The 21,475-nt window shown below is 59.8% G+C and overlaps 1 protein-coding gene across 1 annotated transcript in view; it reads right to left on the minus strand.

Moving 5' to 3' along the window:
• The window catches only part of SHISAL1 (shisa like 1), a 57,812-nt gene that overhangs the window by 35,323 nt on the left and 1,014 nt on the right, over positions 1-21,475 (minus strand). The window lies entirely within an intron of this gene.

Genomic DNA, 21,475 nt, shown 5'->3' on the forward strand with positions numbered 1-21,475 from the left:
CCGTGACTTCCAGGAACCCGGCCACAGTGTGCACCAGGCGGGCCCTGCCCATCCCGGCACCAGGGACACAGCAGTGAACGAAACAGACGCATTAGCACTGAACAGAGGCAGTCCCTGCCCGGCCAGCACTGTCCCGACAGCACCGAAACGGATCAGCATTTAAAATGCTCCGAGGGGACACACCCTGAGGACGAGAACAGACCCCTGTCCACGGCGTTCACAGAAGCACAAGCCACAGGAGCCCAAAGGGGCAAACAACCCAGGTGTCCGTGGACGGGTGACTGGAAAAGCCACAGTGTGGTCCACCCGGACCACGGCCTAGGATTCAGCCACAAAAGGAAGGAAATGCTGGCATTGCCACGCGGGGAACCTCGAGGACACTGCGCTGAGCGAAAGAGCCCGTCACCGAGGGACACATTCCGTGCGATTCCACTTACATGAGGTCCCTGGAGGAGTCGAATTCATAGACAGAGAGTCGCTGGTGGCCGCCAGGGGCTGGGGGAGGAGGGGTGGGGTTGGTGTTTAATGAACAGCTTCCGTCGGGGAAGAGGCAAAAGTTCTAGAGACGATGGCGGTGGAGGCTGCACAGCAAAGTGAAGGTACTTGCTGCCGCCGAGCTGTGCACCGAAAGGGGCTGACGTGGAAAATGTTACGTTATGTGTATTTTATCGCAATAAAAAGGCTAGGAGGGGAATAAAGCAAGGTGTGTGTGTGTGTGTGTGTGTGTGTGCGCGTGCGCGCGTGGGGGTGTGCGTGTAGAGTGCTGACGTGGGGGCTGTTAGGGTGGTATGGGAGGCCTCGCTGGGGAGGTGACAGCTGAGCAGACATGAGCGAGGCCGGAACCCGCGGTGTGGCTCTCAGGAGGAGCGCTGCGGGCCAGGTCGCAGCCAGTGCAAAGGCCCTGAGGTGGGAGCGCAGGGAGGCCAGTGCAGCCAGTGGGGGTGGGCAGGGGGAGAGGGGGAGAGGCAGGAGGGGATGCATCTTTATAGCACCTACTCTGTGATGGACTCTGGGCCAAATGGGGCCCTAGTGGCACCCCATTATGGTGTATGAATTGTGTCCCCCCAAATTCATGTGGAAGCCCTAACCCCAGGAACTCAGAATGGGCCCTTATTGGGAATTAGGGCTGAGGCAGATGCAATTAAGATGAGGTCACAGCAGAGAGGATGGGCCCCACCCACCATGACCAGCTCCTCATAGAGATGCGTGCACAGGGAGAACCCAGGTGAAGACGGAGGCGGAGATGGGGTGATGAGCCCACACGCCAGCAAACCCCAAGGGTCACCCCCAAGCTCCCAGAAGCCAGGGCGAGGCCTGGACAGTAGCCCTGAGAGCTCCCATCAGAGCCAGCCCTGGTACTCCGTGACCTCGGGCTCCGGCCTGCAGGCTGTGAGCACCTGCTTCTGTGTTCGAGCCCTGGTCCAGCAGCCCCAGGGAGGGAGCAGGGTGCTCGCCGCTCACCTGGGAGCAGGATGTGATGTGAGGGGTGGACCTCTGCAGAGCCGGCTGCACCCGCCTGGGTGGAGACCCGACGGGCCCCCTGGCAGGCTGTCCCCCATCTGCTCAGCGGGTTCCTGTGGGCGCCCTGCCCCCTCCATCCTGGTTCTGATGTCAGTGCCACCCTGTCCCCGCCTTGGTGAGGCCCTCCAGCCCCCCGGGTGGCCCCAGAGATGGGCCCTCGTGGTGAGGTTTGCTCTGGGAGAGGAGGCTGAGCAGGGCCACACGCAGCCCCCAGGAGCGGCCCCTCTGGCTGCCCAGACTGTCCTGGGGCACCAGCACGGGTCTGGCCCCGGCCTGGGCTGCAGGGGCCGCCACTCAGCTGGCTTGTCCTCACTCTCAAAAGCTGGCAGCCTGGCAGGGAGCACAGGGAGAGGAGCCAGGCGCAGGCAGCTCAGGATCCTGGCAGCAGAACAGAGAGCCACGGGACAGCCCAGAAGCTGGAGACCTCGGGGCAAGGAGCCCAGCCCAGCCTCAAGGCCCAGCGCAGGAGGCGCAACATCCAGCCTGGCCCTGCTCTCGGGCCCTTGGTCTTCCCACCAGCAGCACAGGCAGTGGGCAGTGGGCGGCACAAGGGTACCAGGAGCCCTTCTGAGGTGTGAGCCAGAACAGAAGAGGGGGTGGCAGACCCAAGTCTGAAATACTGAGCCATGATGAGTACTCCCGGTGAGTGCTCCTGGGGGAGGGCCTTCCTGTCTCTCCACAGGCCTCTCCTCTCCGCTCTCCTCTCCTCCACCCGCGCCTGCCCCGCACCCCACACCCTGCACCCAGGAGCCTGCTCTGCCCCGCGGGCTGTAAGCTGCTTAATTGCTCTGAGCCTGGGTGTCCTCCTGGCCTCCCTCAGGGCCCTCGGGGAGGAGGAAGGAGATTAAAGCATTTGAAAGTGCTTAGGAAAGGATTTCCACTGGGGAACCTGGGGATCCGCCCTGGACAATGCACTGTGGGCGGGCAGGGAAGGTGGGTCCTCAAGGATGACGCCCCCCAAATGTTGGCCCCATCTACCGACGGGGGGGCCCAGGTCCCTCTGGCCCCTGTCGGGGGAGGTTGCCCCAGTTTTGGAGCTGAGGCTCCAATCTGAGAGCCGGTGGGAAGAGGAGTCCACCTCTGCCACGTGCCCAGCCCTGTCTCCTGCTGCTCCCCCTCCCACCAAGTCCTGCATATATTGGGGGAGGCTGTCACTCACACCTGGGGTGCCCACCCTGGTTCCTGTGAGTAAATCCTGTACCAACCACTTCAGAAGCTGCTCTAGTGCCCCCTCCTCCGGGAAGACTGCCTGGATTCCATCAGCTGGAAGGAGATCATCTCCATTGAGGCCTATCGTATTCCACCTCTTCTTTCATTAATGTGTTAATTCACTAATTCATTCATTGATTCTCTCGACATCTACTCGCTGACCACTGACTGTTGAAGGGACCTGAGAGGGAGGGAGCCACTGCCCTAAGGGGCACTGTGCAAGGACGCCCACCAGCCACGCCTTGGCCCCCATGTCCTACTCTATCAGCCCCGGAGGGGCCTGCACACCACAGGCGTTCCCCGCCACCACAGGCTGTGTCCCTCCCGTCCAGCACGCGCACACTCCCTGTGGTCTGTTCAGTCTCCTTGGCCACTCCTAAGGCTGCTGGACAAGGTCCGGGTGGGGATTCTCTGGGTTGGGCTCAGAGAGGTGAAGTGACTTGCCCAAGGTCACACAGCCACTCAGCAACTCAGACAGGAGGCCAACCCAGCCTCCCAATGTACCCCCCTCGCAGCACTGCGAGGCCCGCCAGAAAGCACGTGTACACAGACAGATTAGACTTATCATCTAGCTTCTATTTCCTTGCAAATTGGGAAACTGCCCACAATAAAACTCAAATAGCCGGGGGCCATTCTGGTGAGCGGGACTCTCCTGAGCTCTGGCGGCATCCGCAATCACGCGTCGGGCAGGCATCTCGGCGCTGCCCCCGGTCAGCCGGGGACTGTGTTCCCATATTTGAGGATTATTTTTAAACATCGAATCTGGTGAGGCCGAGAGGAGAGGAAGGAGGGCATATGAAGGGAGACAGAGCCGCGGAAGATGAATTAAATCCCAGCAGGAACGCAGATCTGTGTTGGTCAGGCAGGAGAGGCAGGGGAGGGGTGGGGGGGGAGGTAGGTGAGGCGGGGGGGGGGGGGGCAGGGCCACTGTGTGTGCAGGAGGGGCTGCCGTGGACATCCAGGCCTGCCACGGGCCCTGCCCTAAAGCCTGGAAATTCTCGCATCTGGCCCACCCCTTCTCGGCCCGCCATGCCTCCCCCGGGGGCTGGCCACACGCGTCACCTCTTGCCTGGACCAAGTCAAGGGCAGCCCTGCCTAGCGGCTGGGCCCTGGGCTTGGACCACACTGTCGGCCATGTCCTAGCTCCACCTTTTGTAGCCACACCCTGTGTGCCTGGGACGACCTCCTCAGTGTCCTAGGCCCTGGACGGGGACGAGAATAGTCTCTAATTCACTGTGACGACCGAATGGACGGACGCATACAAGCCCTGGGGCCGGGCCGGCGCGCAGTGGGTGCTCCCAACGCCCGTGGTCAGTGCCCGCTGTCTCTGCCCAAGCCTCGCCCATCATCCAAGTCCCAGGGGACCCCAGCGCCAGCTTTCTGACCACCCACCTGCCGCTAGGAGTTCCGGTGGCTCTGAGTTCGCTCACTCCTGAGGCCCCCGCCCCATGTGGCCCTGGCCCCAGCTGCCACCTGTTCGTCTCTCTGCTCCTCCACGTCAGCCGTCCGGGACCGGCCTCTCCTCTGGGCCTTTGCACCTGCCGCGCCACCTGCGTGGGCCCCCCTCCCTCTCCTGCCTGGCTGTCCTTCTCATTAGTACCAGGACGCACACTGTGAGTCAGTCGTTGAACAAGGGCAGGGCCTGGGGCCTCACCAACAGGCCTGCGGGCAGCGGGTGCCAACGGACAGGTGGCGAAACCACCACTGGGAGACAGCAGCCCAGGCCGGAGCGCCTCCTGGGCGGGGGCGCGGGGGTGAGCAGAGCCCCCTGGTTCCTGCCACCAGCTGCACTGTCGCCTCCCCAGGTGCAGGAGGGGGTGAGGGGCAGAGGCAGCACTCAGACCGTGTGCCCCACGCCTGTGCCCCGTCTACACTGACTGGTGAGTGTGTCCATACCCAGCAGCACACATGCACACGCGTGTGAGCGCACATGGCATCCGGGGTGAGGTTTAGCCTCCGGCAGCTTCCCCAGTTCCCTGGTGGTGCCGACCTCATCCGGAGCCTGCGGGCGTCTGTTTCCGGACGACCTCCACATGCAGGTGATAAAACCTCCCTCCGAAATGCGACGTCCGGGAATGAACACTTTGGGAGGCATGACAGCCGCGTGAAGCAAGAGCAGAGCGTGTCCTCCTGACCCCACGTGCCGCTGGGGGGAGCGGCGGGCGGCAGGGACAGAGGATGGTGGCCGCGCGCATGCACGGGGGACGGTCACAGGCGGAGAGCGACACGTTCACGGGCAGCAGGGCTCTGGGCTGCACGGCCAGCAGCACCGGCACCGTGACCCGAGGCCGTGGCGCCAGCCCTGTGGCGGCCCCTTCCTCACATCCTCTCAGTGAGCATCGTGCAGGCCTGAGGTGCATGCTGCTCCCATCTCCACGGCCTCCCTCTCTCCATGCAGACCTGCCAGCCGCGCCTGGCCCTCCCCGCGTCCTCGAGCTCCTCGGGGCTTCCCTGAACTGCTCCTGCACCTCCACCCACCCCCACCTGAAGGGGAGGCTTTCAAAATACAAGCTCACACGTCAGCCCCTGTTAGAACCCTCCGAGAGCCTCCCACAAGGCATCAGGGTGTAGACCAGACTCCCGCCAGGGTCCCGGCTGGGCAAGTTACTTCACTGGCCTCAGTTTCCCCACCTGCAAAATGGGCACCAGGCCCCACCTGGCAGGGGTGCTGAAGGAAGACGGAAAGCACCGGAAGTGCTAGCAGGGCTCGGGACGAAGCCAGCCGATGCTCCGGAACGGCTCTCCCCTGCAGCCCCGCTGCCGACGGTGTAGGGACCTGAGAGACCCCCCGCGCCCCTTGGCGAAGGAAGGGGCTTGAGCACCAGGCCTGCAGGGGCTTGAGCCTCTGCTCCGCCTGCTACTAACTGCCCCCTGCCCGGTACAAGCTCCTTCAGGGGCTGCCTCTGTGCCGCTGTGTCCCCCTCTCCAGGCTCTGCACACAGTAGGTGCTGAATAAATGTTTGCTGCCCAAAGAGCAGGCACTCCACCCACACTCCCTGGCCTGGGTGCCAGGTTCACTTTGTTGCAAAGAGCACATTTTCAGACCCAGGCCTCGGGGAAACCCCTGATTTTCCTGCTGCGGCTGCGAGTGACCTTGGGCACCAGCCTCGGGGTGGAAATGCTCCCTTTAGCCAGCGAACCCCACCACCCGGACTCTGGTGGGAGGCTCAGGGTCCTGGGCCCCACCCTGACCCCAGCAGCGGGGGCATCGGCACGGGTATTAGAATTGGGGCAGCCTGCAGGTTACCACCAACTTTCTCCCTGACGGGGTCTTGGTCCCTCAGCGACACCCCCACTGCACCCTGCCCACAGGCTGGGATCTGGGTTCAAGTTCTAACCTCGGCTGGTTTCCATGGCTCCCTTCCTTGAGCCCTCGCCCTGGGCCAGCTCTGCTTCAGCAAGTCCTCTATGTCCATTATTTTCTTGAATCTCTGAGGTGGGCACTGCCATTCACCCCACTTCACAGGTGAGAAAACTGAGGCCCAAGGAGAAGACAGGCCTGCCCAGGGCACACAGCCGAAGGAAGCTGAGCTGGAAATCCCCGCCCTGCAGAGGTCTGTGTGGGAGGAGGGGCTCCTGCACCAACCGGCTGCCCTCCCCCCCCCTCCCCGCCCCGCCCCGTGAAGGGAGGGCTCAGCTGAGACCATCACAGGCCCTCGGCAACTCAGCTACCCTCGGCCTGGCTCTCTTCTCCCGAATTACTTGGCTGCAGCACGGAGATAAAACAGCCCTGGAAATCCCAGCGGCACTTTCTCCCACTGGAGAAGCACAGAAATGCCACATGAAGAATGAATCACTGTGCGTGTCAGCAGACAGGGGACCAACGCGCACACAGGCCTGTCAGCCTCCGGCTCCTTCCCATGGGAGGGACCCTGGCCCGGATCCTCCCTCCCGGGGAATGCTGAGCCCTGGTTTCCCATCTGTAAATGGGGAAAACACACCCACCTCGAAGGGGAGCTGGCAGGGATCAAGGAGGTGATGGAGGCATTCACTCATTCACTCACTCACTCATTCATTCCACACTGACTGAGCGGCGGGGTGGCACTGGGTCAGGGACCTCACACTCTGTGGGCTGAACAGACCGTCCCACCCCCAGGAAGCCAGCCTGACACCCACATGCCGTGACCCGGGCATCCTGGTCTGGTTGAGGGGCCCCGAGGGAGCTGAGAGCTGACAGGTAAGCAGGCCTCTTCCAGATCGGGTGAGTGTGGGCCGAGGAGAGCACCCCGTGAGCCCAGCACCTCAGAGGCCGAGGGGGCCAGTGCATCGGGAGATGAGGCCACTCCTGGCCCCTGGCCCCTGGCACCCCACGAGTCACGAGGACCCCCCTAGCTCAGGTGGTGGCCCTCTTAGTGAGGAAGGGCGGGAAGCAGAGCAAAGGAGGAGGGAAGTGACGTGGGGAGGGATGAGCCACTGAGCACCTACTGTGTGCTCACTTCTGAGCATTCTTGGGCCTGCTTGAGAGGGAGGGGAGGGGGGAAGGGAGTGGCTGGCGAGCTCAGCAGCCAGCCATGACCCTCCCCCCGCCTTTGCCTTGGGATGCGAAGGCCACGGGAAGCTGGGCGGGAGGGGATGGGAAAATGCGCTGTGTCCAAGCAGTGGTCACTGGGGCGGGCGGGGCAGGGCAGGCGGGGGAACTGGGAAAGGGCTGGAAGGGAGGACGGGGTGGGGAGGGAAGCAGACTCAGAGGCCGGTTGCCCGGCTGCAGGGCGCCTGCGGGTTTGAGAAGCCCTGGCTGGGGCGGCGCAGCGGGCAGGCAGCAGGTTCTGGGGGCACCAGCAGGCCTGCGGGTCCTCCTGGTCTCATGGGGGGCTGGGCGCGGAGGAGCAGGGGGAGGGAGCCAGCCGAGTCCTAGCAAACCAGGCACCAGCCCCTAACGGGCGGCCGCTGCTGTGGCGAGAGACTTGTCAGCGGTGATTAAGCAGAGCTGCCTGTAGGCCCATCCACTTCACACAGGCACCCGGCTGCGGAGGCCATGGCGGCACCGCCCTGCCCCCCCTGCGCCGCTCACCCTCCCCAGACCCGGCTCCACTCCTGGGGTAACCAGCTCCCACCCACACTCTGCACCTGGCACCGAAGCCGCTGAGTGGGAGGTGAGCCAGCAACTGCTGAGAGCCAGGCCGGGCCGGACACACGTCTTAACCGTGCCAGCTGCCCCGCTGGTGGCCACAGGGGCCGCGGTGCCAGACCCGGCCTTCCCGGCGCTCCAGGCGGCCATGGCCCGACAGCAAGGGAAGCGGGGGCAGGAAGTGAGCTTGCAAACCCTCACTCACCCCCCCAGCTCTCGGGCGCAGACCTGAACACACAACATCCTCATTCTGCTCATCTCCACCTCTGAGGCCCTGGCACCCCAAATTTGTTGCACCCCTGTCTGAGCTCCTCAGCCACCCTCAGCCAGCGGTCCCCCCCTGGCTTTGCTGCCTCCCTCTGCTGGCCCCGCCCAGGGCCAGTCTCCAAGGAGGAGGGAGGTGTGAGCTGCTGGGTGGGTGAGGGGCGGGCCAGGAGAGGGGGAGACCTGCCATGCACGCCCTTCGGAGGCGCCCCCAGTCCTCAGGCCTGTCCCTAAGCATGGGCGTCACAGTGTGTAGATCAGCGGTTCTCAACCTGTGGGTCGCGACCCCTTTGGGGGTCGAACGACCCTTTCAAAGGGGTCGCCTAAGACCATCGGAAAACACATATATAATCACATATTGGTTTTGTGATTAATCATTACGCTTTAATTATGTTCAATCTGTAACAATGAAATTGGGGGTCCCCACAACATGAGGAGCTGGATTACAGGGTCGCGGCGTTAGGAAGGTTGAGAACCGCTGGTGTAGATGCAGAGGGAAGCCCAGCCCTCAGGCCGAGGTCACTGTCAGTCAGGGGAGAGCTGGGCACTGGGAGGACAAGCCCCTCCCACTTAGGTCCTCTGTGGGCCGACTGTGACCCCTAACCCTCCACATCAGCTTCCTGCTTTTAGAAAATGAACATCGCTTACAATGGGGAAAAACTGCTACATTTACAGCAAAGGCTGACATCGAGGTAAACAGTATTTCAGTCTAATCAGTGCGCTGTGGGGAATGCTGGCTCCATTTCCTGGGGAGCGGAGGCAACATTACAGAGCATTCACCACAGAGCCCGGGGGCGGCGGGGGGGCGGGAGGGACACAGAGGGCCACAGCCGGGCTGGACAGAGGGCCGAGTGCAGGCTGGCTGGGGAGCGGACGCAGTTGCCCTATGACCCTGGACCTGTGACGGCCTCTCGGGGCCTCTCCCTGTGGTGTGGGGTCCTGACCCAGCCTCACACGGGTGGCGTGGGGATTAGATGAGACAAGCCATGTGAAACCAGGGCGTGCCGGGTGGGTGGTCGGCAGGGTGGGCACACAGGGCGGGCACACAGGGCTCCCCTTCCTTCCCTCCTCCGCCAGCTCAGACGCTGAACGTGCTTATTTTAAAACAATGAGCATTTGGCTCAGGCCGGGAAAAACGAAAGGTAGGAGTAGTGTCAGGAGTGGGCTGGCCGCGCCTGGGAAAGGAGGGGGCGTTTCCTGGGAGGCCCCTCGACGTCTCAGACACACTCCTGGCCCCAGGGACAGGTGTGTTGGGGGACATCCAGTCTTGGGGTGGCGGATCTAGTCCCAATCCCACCTCGGCAACTAGCAGATGTGTGACTGTGAGCAGGTGGCTTCATTCAAAGCCTCAGTTTCCTTCCTGCCCCCCACCCCCCGTCTTCCATCGTCGTTCAGGCAGGACACTTTTAATGAGCACCTACTACATGCCAGTCCCAACTCTAGACCCTGGGGGCACAAACTAGACAAACATGCCGGTCCTTGGCGTGGAGATGCCCTGGGCTGAAGGAGAGGCCAGGCCTCCATGCCTCCCGCCCCTGTCTGCGTAGGAGGGACCTCGCTCAGGGTGCCGATCTTGGCCACGTCCCCGGCTGAGGTCCCTGCAGACTGATGGCTCCCCAAGGCTGATGCCCCCCTGAGACCCTTGGTTACCAGCCTGGCACTGGGCATGGAGGAGGAGAGGGCAGAGGGTGGAGGACTGAGCGGTTAGGGCTGTAGGGGAGGGGGCGGCGAGAAGGTGAGGGGCCCGGCCCTGGCCTCGGACAGTCTGCAAATAAACTGCCGCTCATCCCTCTTCCCTGCTGTGAGGGAGAGAAAATAGCTTTCACACTACTTTCTTTTTATTTTTTTTTTCCACTTCACTGCTTCTAAATCGATCCAGAACAGATTGTCCAATTGTTTGAATTTCAGAGAAAATCTCCTAATCTTTCCCGAGTCCTGCCCAGAATCCTGCCGGGCCTTCCCCTCCCCCCGTGGCTCTGCTCTTCGGCCAGGCTCTAGCTGGACACGCGGGCTGTCCTGTGCTCGCCCGCTGGCCTGGGGGGCCTGGGGGGCCTGCAGGGGCTCCCGGGGTGGGAGTCTGCACTCCCAGGCATGCCCAGGCCCACTGGCCCTTCCCCAGAAGAGCAGGCTTCGCTGTCCCCCAAAGACCGCACTCCCAGGCACCGTGGCCGCAGGGCACCCGCAGGCCGAGTGGGGTTTGGGGCTGCAGCCGCCTTCCTGTCCCACCAGGACAGTGCTCTGCGTGCCGGGCTGAGCCACTCAACCTCAACATCAGGAGGACCAGCGTGACCCCCGTGGGCCACAGCAGCAGGGCCAATGGGGGTCATCTCAGGCACCCGCAGGATCGACTGCTTGGGGCTGCCTGGGGCGGCTGGGTCAGGGTCCATCCTGACTCCGTGAGGTGATGGATTGATTAGTGATGTCTGCTCCAGACACAGTAAAGGCCGGTGGTGGTGCTTATGCTACATGGCTGCTATCCTTGGTCTACAGAGTCAAGTCCAAACTCCTTAACTTCCCTGGGTCCTCAGGGATGGTCCAATGCCGACTGCTACAGCCTCACCTGCTCAGCTTTCCACAGATGCCCCAGGGCAGCCGTGCCCAAGTCCTGGAAGTCCCCCAGGCTCCTTCCTCTGGGCTCCGTGAGCCTTGTTCCTCTGCCTCAACGTTGCCCCACCCTCCATCCCCTTGGGTGCCCCTCTGGGAAGGCCTCCATGATGCTCCTCCCCCTCACCCCAGGCAGAACTGCTCCTCGTCCTCTGTTAGAACCCACACTTGCACAGTCCCTCCCGCGGGCTCACACCCAGGGCAGAGGAGGCAGCTGTGCCCATTCTTCCTGCGGACCGAGAGTTCACCAACACAGGCCTTGGGGGCCAGAAAGCACACTATTCAAAGCTTATAACTTGTTTATTTCTGAAATTTTCTATTTAGTACTTCAGACTCTGGCTGACCGCGGGAACAGACTGCAGAAAGTGAAACTGCAAGGTAAGGGGAGACTGCTGTACCTTTACAGGTGACAAAGGCTACTCAAACACATTATCTTTGCACATCACGGCGGCCCCCAGAGGAAGGCAGCATCTGCCGGGGTTCCGGAGGGACCCGCGGGTCAGACACACGGAAGGGGAAGCCACAGTCTGACTCAGCTCTGTCAGCTCCAGAACCAAACTGTCCAGGCCAACAGGTGACCTGGGCCCCCAGACTCAGGCCACCATCTCCAGTCCCCTGAAATGGGGACAGCAAATGTTCCTGCAGAGAAGAGATCGTGTCTGGCTATAAGACTCATTCCTCCTCACTGCTCAGGCCCTAAAGGGAAACCAGTGCCCAGGCTTTTGCCCCTGCCTGCGCTGCCCTGATCTGAGACTTCTGTTGTTTCTTCACACCCATCATTCATTCACTCACTCATCTATCTATCCATCCATCTGTCCACCTATCCATCCACCCATCCACCCATCCATTCACCCACCCATCCATCCATTCACCCATACATTCACCCACCCATCCATCCACCCATACATTCACCCACCCATCCATCCATCCACCCACACATTCATCCACCCATCCATCCATCCATCCACCCATACATTCACCCACCCATCCATCCATCCACCCATACATTCACCCACCCATCCATCCATCCATCCACCCATACATTCACCCACCCATCCATCCATCCACCCATACATTCATCCACCCATCCATCCATCCATCCACCCATACATTCATCCACCCATTCATCCGTCCATCCATCCATCCATCCACCCATCTATCCACCCACCCACCTATCCATCTATCCATCCATCCATCCACCCATCCACCTATCCACCCACCCACCCACCCATCCATTCATCCACCCATCCATCCATCTTCCCATACATTCATCCATTCATCCACCCATCCATCCATCCACCCATACATCCACCCATCCATCCATCCATCCATCCATCCATCCATCCATCCATCCACCTATCCATCCATCTACCCACCCACCCATACATCCATCCATCCACCTATCCATCCACCCATCCATCCACTCATCCATCTATCCATCAATCTATACATACATACACCCATCCATTCATCCACCCATCCATCATCCACCCACCCATCCATTCATCCACCCATCCATCCATCCACCCATACATTCATCCATCCATCCACCCATCCACTTACCCATCCACCCATTCATCCACTCATCCATCTATCCATCCATCCATCCATCCATCCATCCATCCATCCATCCATACACCCATACACCCATCTACCCATACACTCATCCATCCATCCATCCATCCATCCATCCATCCATCCATCCATCTGTCCATGCAACCCTTCATTCACAGACAAGTCCAAAGACCTGGGCTGGGTGCTGGCTACAGAGAGCAGCTCACTGCTTCTGGGTGTCCTGAGTGTCAGTCACCCCCTGTAGCGGTGGTGATCATCATAACAGCAACACTTACTTAGCACTTACTATGTGCCAGTCTCTGCACCAAGCACCTCCCTTTAACAACTCATTTAACTCTTGAAAGAACCCCGTGAGGGGGGTGCTATCCCCATTTCTAAGTAAAGAAACTGAGGCTCAGAGAGGTGATGTAACTTGCCCTAGGTAACACAGCTATTAGTGGTGGGAGACTGGGATTTAAACGCTGACAGTCCCTCCAGAACTCGGTGGGAGTAAACAACGGCTCATTGCCAGCGATCCAGGAGCCTGGGATGCTCCACTCCTTGCCTCTGACCCTCACAGCCACCCTTGTAACTCATTTTAGCATCAGCGTTATCAACCCTGATTTGCACAGGAGGACACCGAGGCTGAGAGAGTGAAATAAGCAGCCGGGCGCTGGCCACAGGTAGGAGGCGGAGCTGGGTGTGAAGCCAGGCAGCCGCTGGAGCTGCCTCCTGTCTCACCAGCTCTGCGGTTGCCATGGCGCTGGGCAGGCACCACGCGGTCTAATGGCTCGTCATTTCCTCATTCAATCAACAACCACTGTGGTGGGACCCCCGGCTCTGGGGTTCGATGGCCAGGCTCGGCTCCTGCCCGGCTGCCTCCTGAGGGGCAGGAGTGATGTCAACTGAGGAAGCGTGATGTTCCCGTCAACAGGGACAGAGCGGCAACACCGCCCTGTGTGCTAACTGAGCGCCTCCGGCAAATGGGTCTGATCTGGTTCGCACAATAACCCGTTTTGCAAATGGGGAAACTGAGGCTCAGACGTTATGTAACTTCCCAGGGTCTCAGAGTGAGGAGCAAGCAGAGGGAAGCTTTCCCAGGTGGAGCCCTGAGCACGGCCTTGGTGATTCCAGGCTGCTCTCGGGGGATCTGTGCCAGCACCCCGCCTCCAGCTCGGCCCGTTGCCCTGACGATGGGGCTCAGCTCAGAGGTGTAGCTCATTCCCCAAAGGCCTGGCGGTCCCCGGGATCAGATTCCCGACAGTTACGCCTAGATGAGGCCATTCCCGACCTGCTCCCTGGAAAATCAAACAACAAAGACCTTCAGAAGCAAGCCCAGGGGAGGGGGTGCTGGACGGGGCTGAGCAGAAGGCTGACACCGCTGGCCCGGCCCCTGGGACTCAGGGAGGATGCTGGGGCTCCCCCACCCCCATTTCTGGATGCAGAGACGGAAGCTCAGAGTGGGCACCTGAGGAGGAGCAAAGCTCAGGTGGAGGGAGAAAGGGAACGTTGTAGATTTTGGTATCAGTGTCTGTGGTTCTTGGACTTTTTTAGAATTTCCATAGAATGGCTTACCACCCTTGCCACCACCCCAAGGCTCACTGCCTTGGGTTTAGAGCCCTGTCTGGCTGTGACCCTGGTCCCTCACTTTGGGCTCCATTCTCCTAAGAGAGACTTGGAGACCAACCTCGGGGTGCTTGAGGGTGCTGGAAGGTAAGGGATGTGAAAGGGCTTTGTAACAAAGGAACCTGCAAACACTGAAATCTGAAGATGCCACGGGGGGCCATGCCTGTCTGAAACCCACTTCAAGACTTTCCTCAGGCTACTCCTGCTCTTGAAATGTCCACTGCCTCTTCTGCCTGGCACACTCCTATCCACCCTTCAAGATCCAAGCCAGAAGTTACCTCCTCCAGGAAGCCCTCCCTGACCACTCAGGCCGGGTGGGGCCTCACAGAGGTCTGGTTTTCTTGTGTTCTCCTGCCTATAACAAACACACTGCAATGCCCACTCACCCCCCTACCCCCCGGGCAGGGTCCTGTTCTAATCACCTCTTGTCCCCTGGGCCCAGCACTGGGGCCGGCCCAGGGTAGGTGCTCCGGAAGTGTGGACGAAAGCTCGATGCAGTCTCGGTGGCTCTGTAAATCGGCTCCAACCACGGGCAGGAGCCCAAAGTGAAAGCAGATCACGGTGGATTCTGTGCCCCGCTCAGGGCGCCGGGAAGAGAAGCGCGCACTGGAGTCTGGAAGGAATTCGCCTTTATTTTTAATTTGTGCCAATATCTACGAGAGCGGCACTTTATTCTCAGTCCATTATGCGGCTCGGGGCTTTGGCGCTGGGGATCTGGCGCAGGAGACAAACTTTCCCAGCCCGGCTTCCCAGTGCACATCTCACAGCAGAGCTGAGCCCGCTCCCCGCGCCCTCCCCCTCCCCCTCCCCCTCCGTGGGCACCTCTCTGGGGCCTGCCAGGGAGGAATAATCAGATTATGCAGATGGGTTTTCAAAGATCACGGTTTGTCTCATTTTCCAGGGAAGTGTGAACCAAAAAAAATGCTACTTTCCCTCCCAGGGCTCCGTTAGAGCTTCCAGAACTGAATTCAGTGTTAAACGGGTGTGATTTGGGAAACCCGTGCATTATTTCTTAATTTCTGGAAGGCGATTGCGTGCATCTGCGGAGGTGGCTGTGCGTGTGGACAGATGGGCGGCACGGGGCGGGCGGGGGGGGGGGGGGGGGGCGGGGGGCGGCAGGCTGTCGGAACAGGCGCAGCGGCCGCCCCATTCATGTCTGACGTGGGGAGATCTGGGAAGGGAGGCATTTGCATTTCATCTGGCTTCTGCTTTTCCACTTGGATGGCCAGGGCGGGGCGACTCTGAAGCCTGATTTCGGGAGGGAGAGTTTTAGTGCAAATTTCACTGTCCAAGGAGTGTTTGCACCCCTCCCCCCACTCCCAGCAGCCGCCTCAGCGGCCTCCAGACAGTCAGTGCCCATCGGGTTGGCATCCTATCAGTGAACATCCTTGGCCTCCCAGGGCGCCCTACTCACTGTGACCTTGAGCAGGGCGCCAGCTGCTCTGGGCCTCAGTGTCCCCATCTGCAAATGGGCAAGCAGACAAGCTTCAGGCTCCCACACAGGCCTTGCAGCGGCCGCTTCCGGGCCCCCCGCCATCACAGCACAGCGCACAGGCCTCTCACACGCTGGGGTTCCTATCTTTGCCCCCCAACTATAAGCTATGGAGAGTGGGGCTCCCGTGCTGAAAACCCCACTAACCTTCCTCCCAGAACTCATGGCCCCGCGTTGCTGAACAGGAAGCCCAGGCCGAGGGCAAGTGCTTTGCCGAGTGGCAAAGTCGGGGTGCTCAGAGAGGGGCCCCCAAGTCCCCAACCTGGTCACAGCCAAAGAGAAGAGGAAGAAGGGGCTGGTCAGAGGCGGGTGCCAAGTCAGTCATCAGCCCAAGTCCTGGTCATGTCTAGGCGAGGAGCTCCCCGGGGGCGGCAGGGGTCACCCAGGGAGAAGGGGTCAGGAATGCATGTGCTGGAGGAACGCAGGAAAGAGGGAGGTGAGGAGGAGACGAGGGGACTTCCTCCCCGCCAGGCCCTGTGCAGGGCGTTTAGGAAACAAGACCCCCCTGTTCTTAGGGGTGAACTGTTGTTCCAGTAACTTCTAGAACAGTGGTTCTCTACCTTCCTAACGCCGCGACCTTTTAATACAGTTCCTCATGTTGTGGGGACCCCCAACCATAAAATTATTTTCGTTGCTACTTCATCACTGTGATTTTGCTACTGTTATGAATCGTCATGTAAATATCTGATATGCAGGATGTAGTTTCATTGTGACAAATGGAACATAATGAAAGCATAGTGATTAATCACAAAAACAATCTGTAATTATATATGTGTTTTCCGATGGTCTTAGGCGACCCCTGTGAAAGGGTCATTCAACCCCCAAAGGGGTCGCCACCCACAGGTTGAGAACCGCTGTTCTAGAAAGAGCAGCAAGGCTGGGAAAAGCCTCTCTTGGGGGGGGGGGGGGGAGGGGGGGCTGGGGCTGGGGTTCTTGGTTCTAAGGTCCGTGCGCATCCTCTGTGTGACTCCGCCAGGGAGGAGCTAAGGCAACAGAGGCTGAGTTAAAAGGGGGAGAACATCCCCAAGAAGAGAGGTGACCCCTTTCATCCGAGTGTAAGACGGGCTACCTGGGCCCGTCCGGAGCTGGTACACAGGACAATGACTAGGCTGTGAGATGCAAGATCCTGACCTGCAGTGGCTCACTGCCCTGTGTCTATGGAGCCACCCCGACCGCCACCAGGCCCTGGCCGGGCTCTGGACTGTGTGGTGCAGTGGTTAGGTGTGCCCTAGCTGGGCTACTGCTCACCTCTGTGAGCCTGTTTTCTCATCTGTACGACAGGATCGATAACGGCCAGCTGGCAGGGTTGGCGCGAGGACTGAGACGTGGGCTCCGTGCTTGCTCCGCACAGGGCCAGGCACACAGTGGGGCGCCGGGCTTCTACCGGCAAGGGCAATCCTATCGCCACGGCGGTGCGGTCCGGGCAGCCGGCTACCAGGTCTGGGTGCACTGGCCCCTCCTCCCAGAAGCCTCTCACCCGGCCTGAGGCTGTGCCTCCCACAGCCCAGTGGGAGGGGAGGAGGGGCTGGCCAGAGTTCACTTGTCTTAGAGTTGGAAACACTCATCTTGTCCAAACTACCCCTCCCTCTACCACCCACCTATGAGCTCCCACCCAAGCTCCGAGCCTGACCATCCTCCCCGCCCCTGCCTCCCCACCCCGGCTGTCTGAGCCTCACCAGTCGGGGGTGGAGGGGTCCAGCTCCCTCGCCATGGCCCTGCTCCAGCTGCACCATCTCCCCCTGCTCTCTGGGCCAGCAGCTCCACCCCACCCCTGCCCCCTCCCAGCCCCCACCCTCTGCAGGTCCCTCCCTCCCTCCACCCTGCGGCCTGCATCTTTGCCCAGAGGGTCTCTGTGAGCGCTCCTTCTGCCGCCCCCCTTCTTCTGGCGGACACTCGCCTGCTTCTGGGCCAGGCGCCCCCGCCAACCCCTCCTCAGGCTTTCTGGGGCAGGTGCGCCCCACCTGCACCCCCACCACCCAGGCTCCCGGAGGCAGAGCTCCAACCCCACTGACTTGTTGGGAGCCGTGTTCTGAAGAGCTGCCGAGGGCAGAGGGGTTTGCTGAGCTGGTGGAAGGGGAGGGAGGGGGGGAGGGAGGGAGGGAGGAGGGAGGGAGGGAGGGAGGGAGGGAGGGAGAGAAGGAGGGAGGGACAGGTGGTGGATGACCGAGGGGGCGGCTCTCAGCGGCCTCCTGATGTCCCTGGGGTGGGCTCAGTCCCTTTCTCTCTCACTCATAAAGGTCTGGGCAGCACGGGCCCTGCCCCCACCCCTCCTGTCCTGTCCAGCTGTCCCCTGAGCTCGAGGCTGGTGGCCTGAGAGAGTGGGGGTGGGACACACACACCACACACATTCTCGAACATGCATTCACACACACACACACACACACACACTCACTGTCACACACAACATTCTCTCGGCACACACACAGTCTCACAACACACACCAACACACAACCCAATCACATCTCACACACAACACTTCTTCCTCACACACACACATCTCACACACACACACAGTCTCACACAAAACAACATTTCTCTTACAACACACATTCCACACCACAGTATCTTACAACACACACATTTCACAACACCACGCATGCTCACCACACACACATTCTCACACACACACACACACACATTCTCTCACACCATCGCTCCACACACTTCTGCACGTCTCACACACACAAACACATTCCTCCGTCTCACACACACACACACACATTCTCTCACACACATTCTCTCACACACACACATATTCTCTCACACACACATTCTCTCACACACATTCTCACACACACACTCATTCTCACACACCCACACACATGCGCGGACACAACACTGGTCGCCCACCACAACATGGTCGCACACACACCCACATCAGCGGACACACAGGCCGCCCACCCACATGGCGCGGATCACACACACAGTGCGCTACACACACACACAAGGCGCCACCCCACACACAGGCGCACACACACACCACACACAGGCGCGCACACACAGGCGCGCACACACACACTAGGCGCGCACATCTACAACACACACACAGGCGCACACACACACACAGGCGACACACACACACAGGCGCACACCCACACACAGTCTCACACACACAGCGCGCACACACACATTCTCTCTCACACACACACACAGTCTCTCACACACACATTCTCTCACACACACTCACACACACACATTCTCTCACACACACACTCACACACACACATTCTCACACACAGGCTCTACACAACACTCATTCTCACACACACACCACCTCTCTCACACACACACACATTCTCACACACATTCTCACACACACAGTCTCACACACACACACGTCGCTGCAACACACACACAGGCGCGCACACACACAGGCGCACACACACGCACATGCTCTCACACACACATGCTCTCACAACACCCGCACATGCGCTGCGCACAGCACAACGGCGCGCACACACCCCCACACAGGCGCGCACACACACACAGGCCGCGCAACACATGCGCGCACACCACACACACTGCACCGGCACACACAGGCTCGCACACACACAGGCGCGCACCCAAACAGGCGTCGCGCACACACACACACAGGCGCGCACACCACACGCAGGCCACACAGGCGCGCACCCACAACACACAGTTCCACACACACACACACACAGGCGCGCCTCACACACACACAGGCGCTCACACACACACACACAGGCACACACAGGCACACACATTTCACACCACACCTTCTCTCACCACAACATCTTCTCACACACACACATTCTCACACACACATTCTCTCACACACATTCTCTCACACACACATTCTCACACACACATTCTCTCACACACACACATTCTCTCACACACACTCACATTCTCACACACACACACTCACATTCTCTCACACACACATTCTCACACACATTCACACACACACACACATTCTCTCACACACACACACACACATTCTCTCAACAACACCCACATTCTCATTCACACACACACTCACATCTCCACACACATTCTCTCACACACACATTCTCACACATTTTCACACACATTCTCTCTCACACACACATTCTCACACACACTCACATTCACACACAATTCTCTCACCACACACATCTCTCACACACATTCTCTCACACACACACACTCTCTCACACACACATTCTCACACACACACACTCACATTCTCTCACACACATTCTCACACACACACAACACACATTCTCTCAACACACACACACACACACACACATTCTCTCACACACATTCTCACACACATTCTCTCACACACACATTCTCTCACACACACTCACATTCTCTCACACACACACATTCTCTCACACACACATTCTCTCACACACACACTCACATTCTCACACACATTCACACATTCTCTCACACATTCTCTCACACACATTCTCTCACACCACATTCTCTCACACACATTCTCTCACACACATTCTCTCTCACACACATTCTCTCACACATTCTCTCACACACACTCACTCTCTCACACACACACATTCTCTCTCACACACACATTCTCTCACACACACACATTCTCACACACACACACATTCTCTCTCACACACACACATTCTCTCACACACACACATTCTCTCTCACACACACACATTCTCTCTCACACACACACATTCTCACACACACACACATTCACACACACCACACACACACTCTCTCTCTCACACACACACACATTCTCACACACACACACATTCTCTCTCACACACACACATTCTCTCACACACACACATTCTCACACACACACACATTCTCTCTCTCACACACACACACACACACACATTCACACACACACACACATTCTCTCTCTCACACACACACACACACACACATTCACACACACACAGCTCTAAGCCAAACTGCTTCCCCTCACCTCCCAGGAAGGTGGTCCAATGCTTCCCAGATGCCTAAGGCAGAGCCAGGAATTCCGTGCAACGGTGACATTAAAGAATCCTGCAGAACCTCCCCCCGTCCCAGGCTCCCGCCTGAGCTGTGAGGGGCAGTGCCCCGGCTGCATGGAACTTTCTGGCACTTCTTACTCCACACTCCACCGCAGCCAGGACGCACAGCGAGCGGCCTCCCTGGAGAGGGGATTGCTGTCAGGGAGGTGCCTCGTCCTGAGCTGTCACATACCCAGGGGACAGTGGGGGTGTACCCCCAATTCTGGGCAACCCTGGCCATCGTGGGGATTGTCCTGGGCTGGCACTGGGACTCGAGGGTTATTCTAATTCAGGTTTTAAGCAGCATTTCCTGCCCGGCTGCCGCCCCCGGCCACACTCAGACCACCTGTCAGGGCGGGAACGAGGGGCCACGTGGAGCTGCCTGGCCCGGGTGTGAGCGGGGCCTGCCGGGCTGGCCGCGCAGCCAGAGTGAGGGTCACAGAACACCGTGACCAAGGACCCTGAGACACGCTGGGGTCCAGCTCTCCTTCTGAACAAGAGGAAACGAGGCCGAGAGCAGCGCGGGCAGCTGCCTGGGGCCACAGGGCCAGCAGCACACAGACCTCTCAGCGCTTCCTCGTGACCTCACGGCCACCTTCTGGCAGGGATGGCGCCCAGGCCACTTTACAGATGGGGAAGCAGAGGCTCAGAGAGGTCACGCTCCCCGCTCAAGGTCACCCAGCCAGGGAGAGGCCTGGAGGCCCCGCTGTGACTCCCGGTGCCCGGCACTGGCTGCTCTTCTCTTGGCATCTCTGTCTGGGCTTCCTGGGCAGGAGCCAGGGCTAAGGCAAAGGATCAGAGGCCGGAGCGCAGGGCAGGGCAGACACAGAGGCACATTACATAACGCCCCTTTCCCCTTCGCGGCCCCACCGCCCAGGGGTGCCGCCAGGCCACCCACACTGAGAACCTGACTCCAACCCGAGGACACGATGGCCCCAACAACTGGCACTGGCTCTTTCCAAAGACATGACAGTTGGAGGCGCCAGGACGCGCTGGCTTGCCCCTTCCTCTCTTGTTTCCTCTGGCTGAGTAGCAAATACAATACGAATAATGATAATAATAATTAGAATAAATATAACCTGAAGACGCGTGGGGTCTCGTTGCCATGGCAACCGCGGGAGCTAATCAGCTTCCGAGGCCGCTGCCGGC

Source organism: Myotis myotis, unplaced genomic scaffold (genome assembly GCF_014108235.1).
Source record: "Myotis myotis isolate mMyoMyo1 unplaced genomic scaffold, mMyoMyo1.p scaffold_m19_p_3, whole genome shotgun sequence".
Taxonomy (NCBI): domain Eukaryota; kingdom Metazoa; phylum Chordata; class Mammalia; order Chiroptera; family Vespertilionidae; genus Myotis; species Myotis myotis.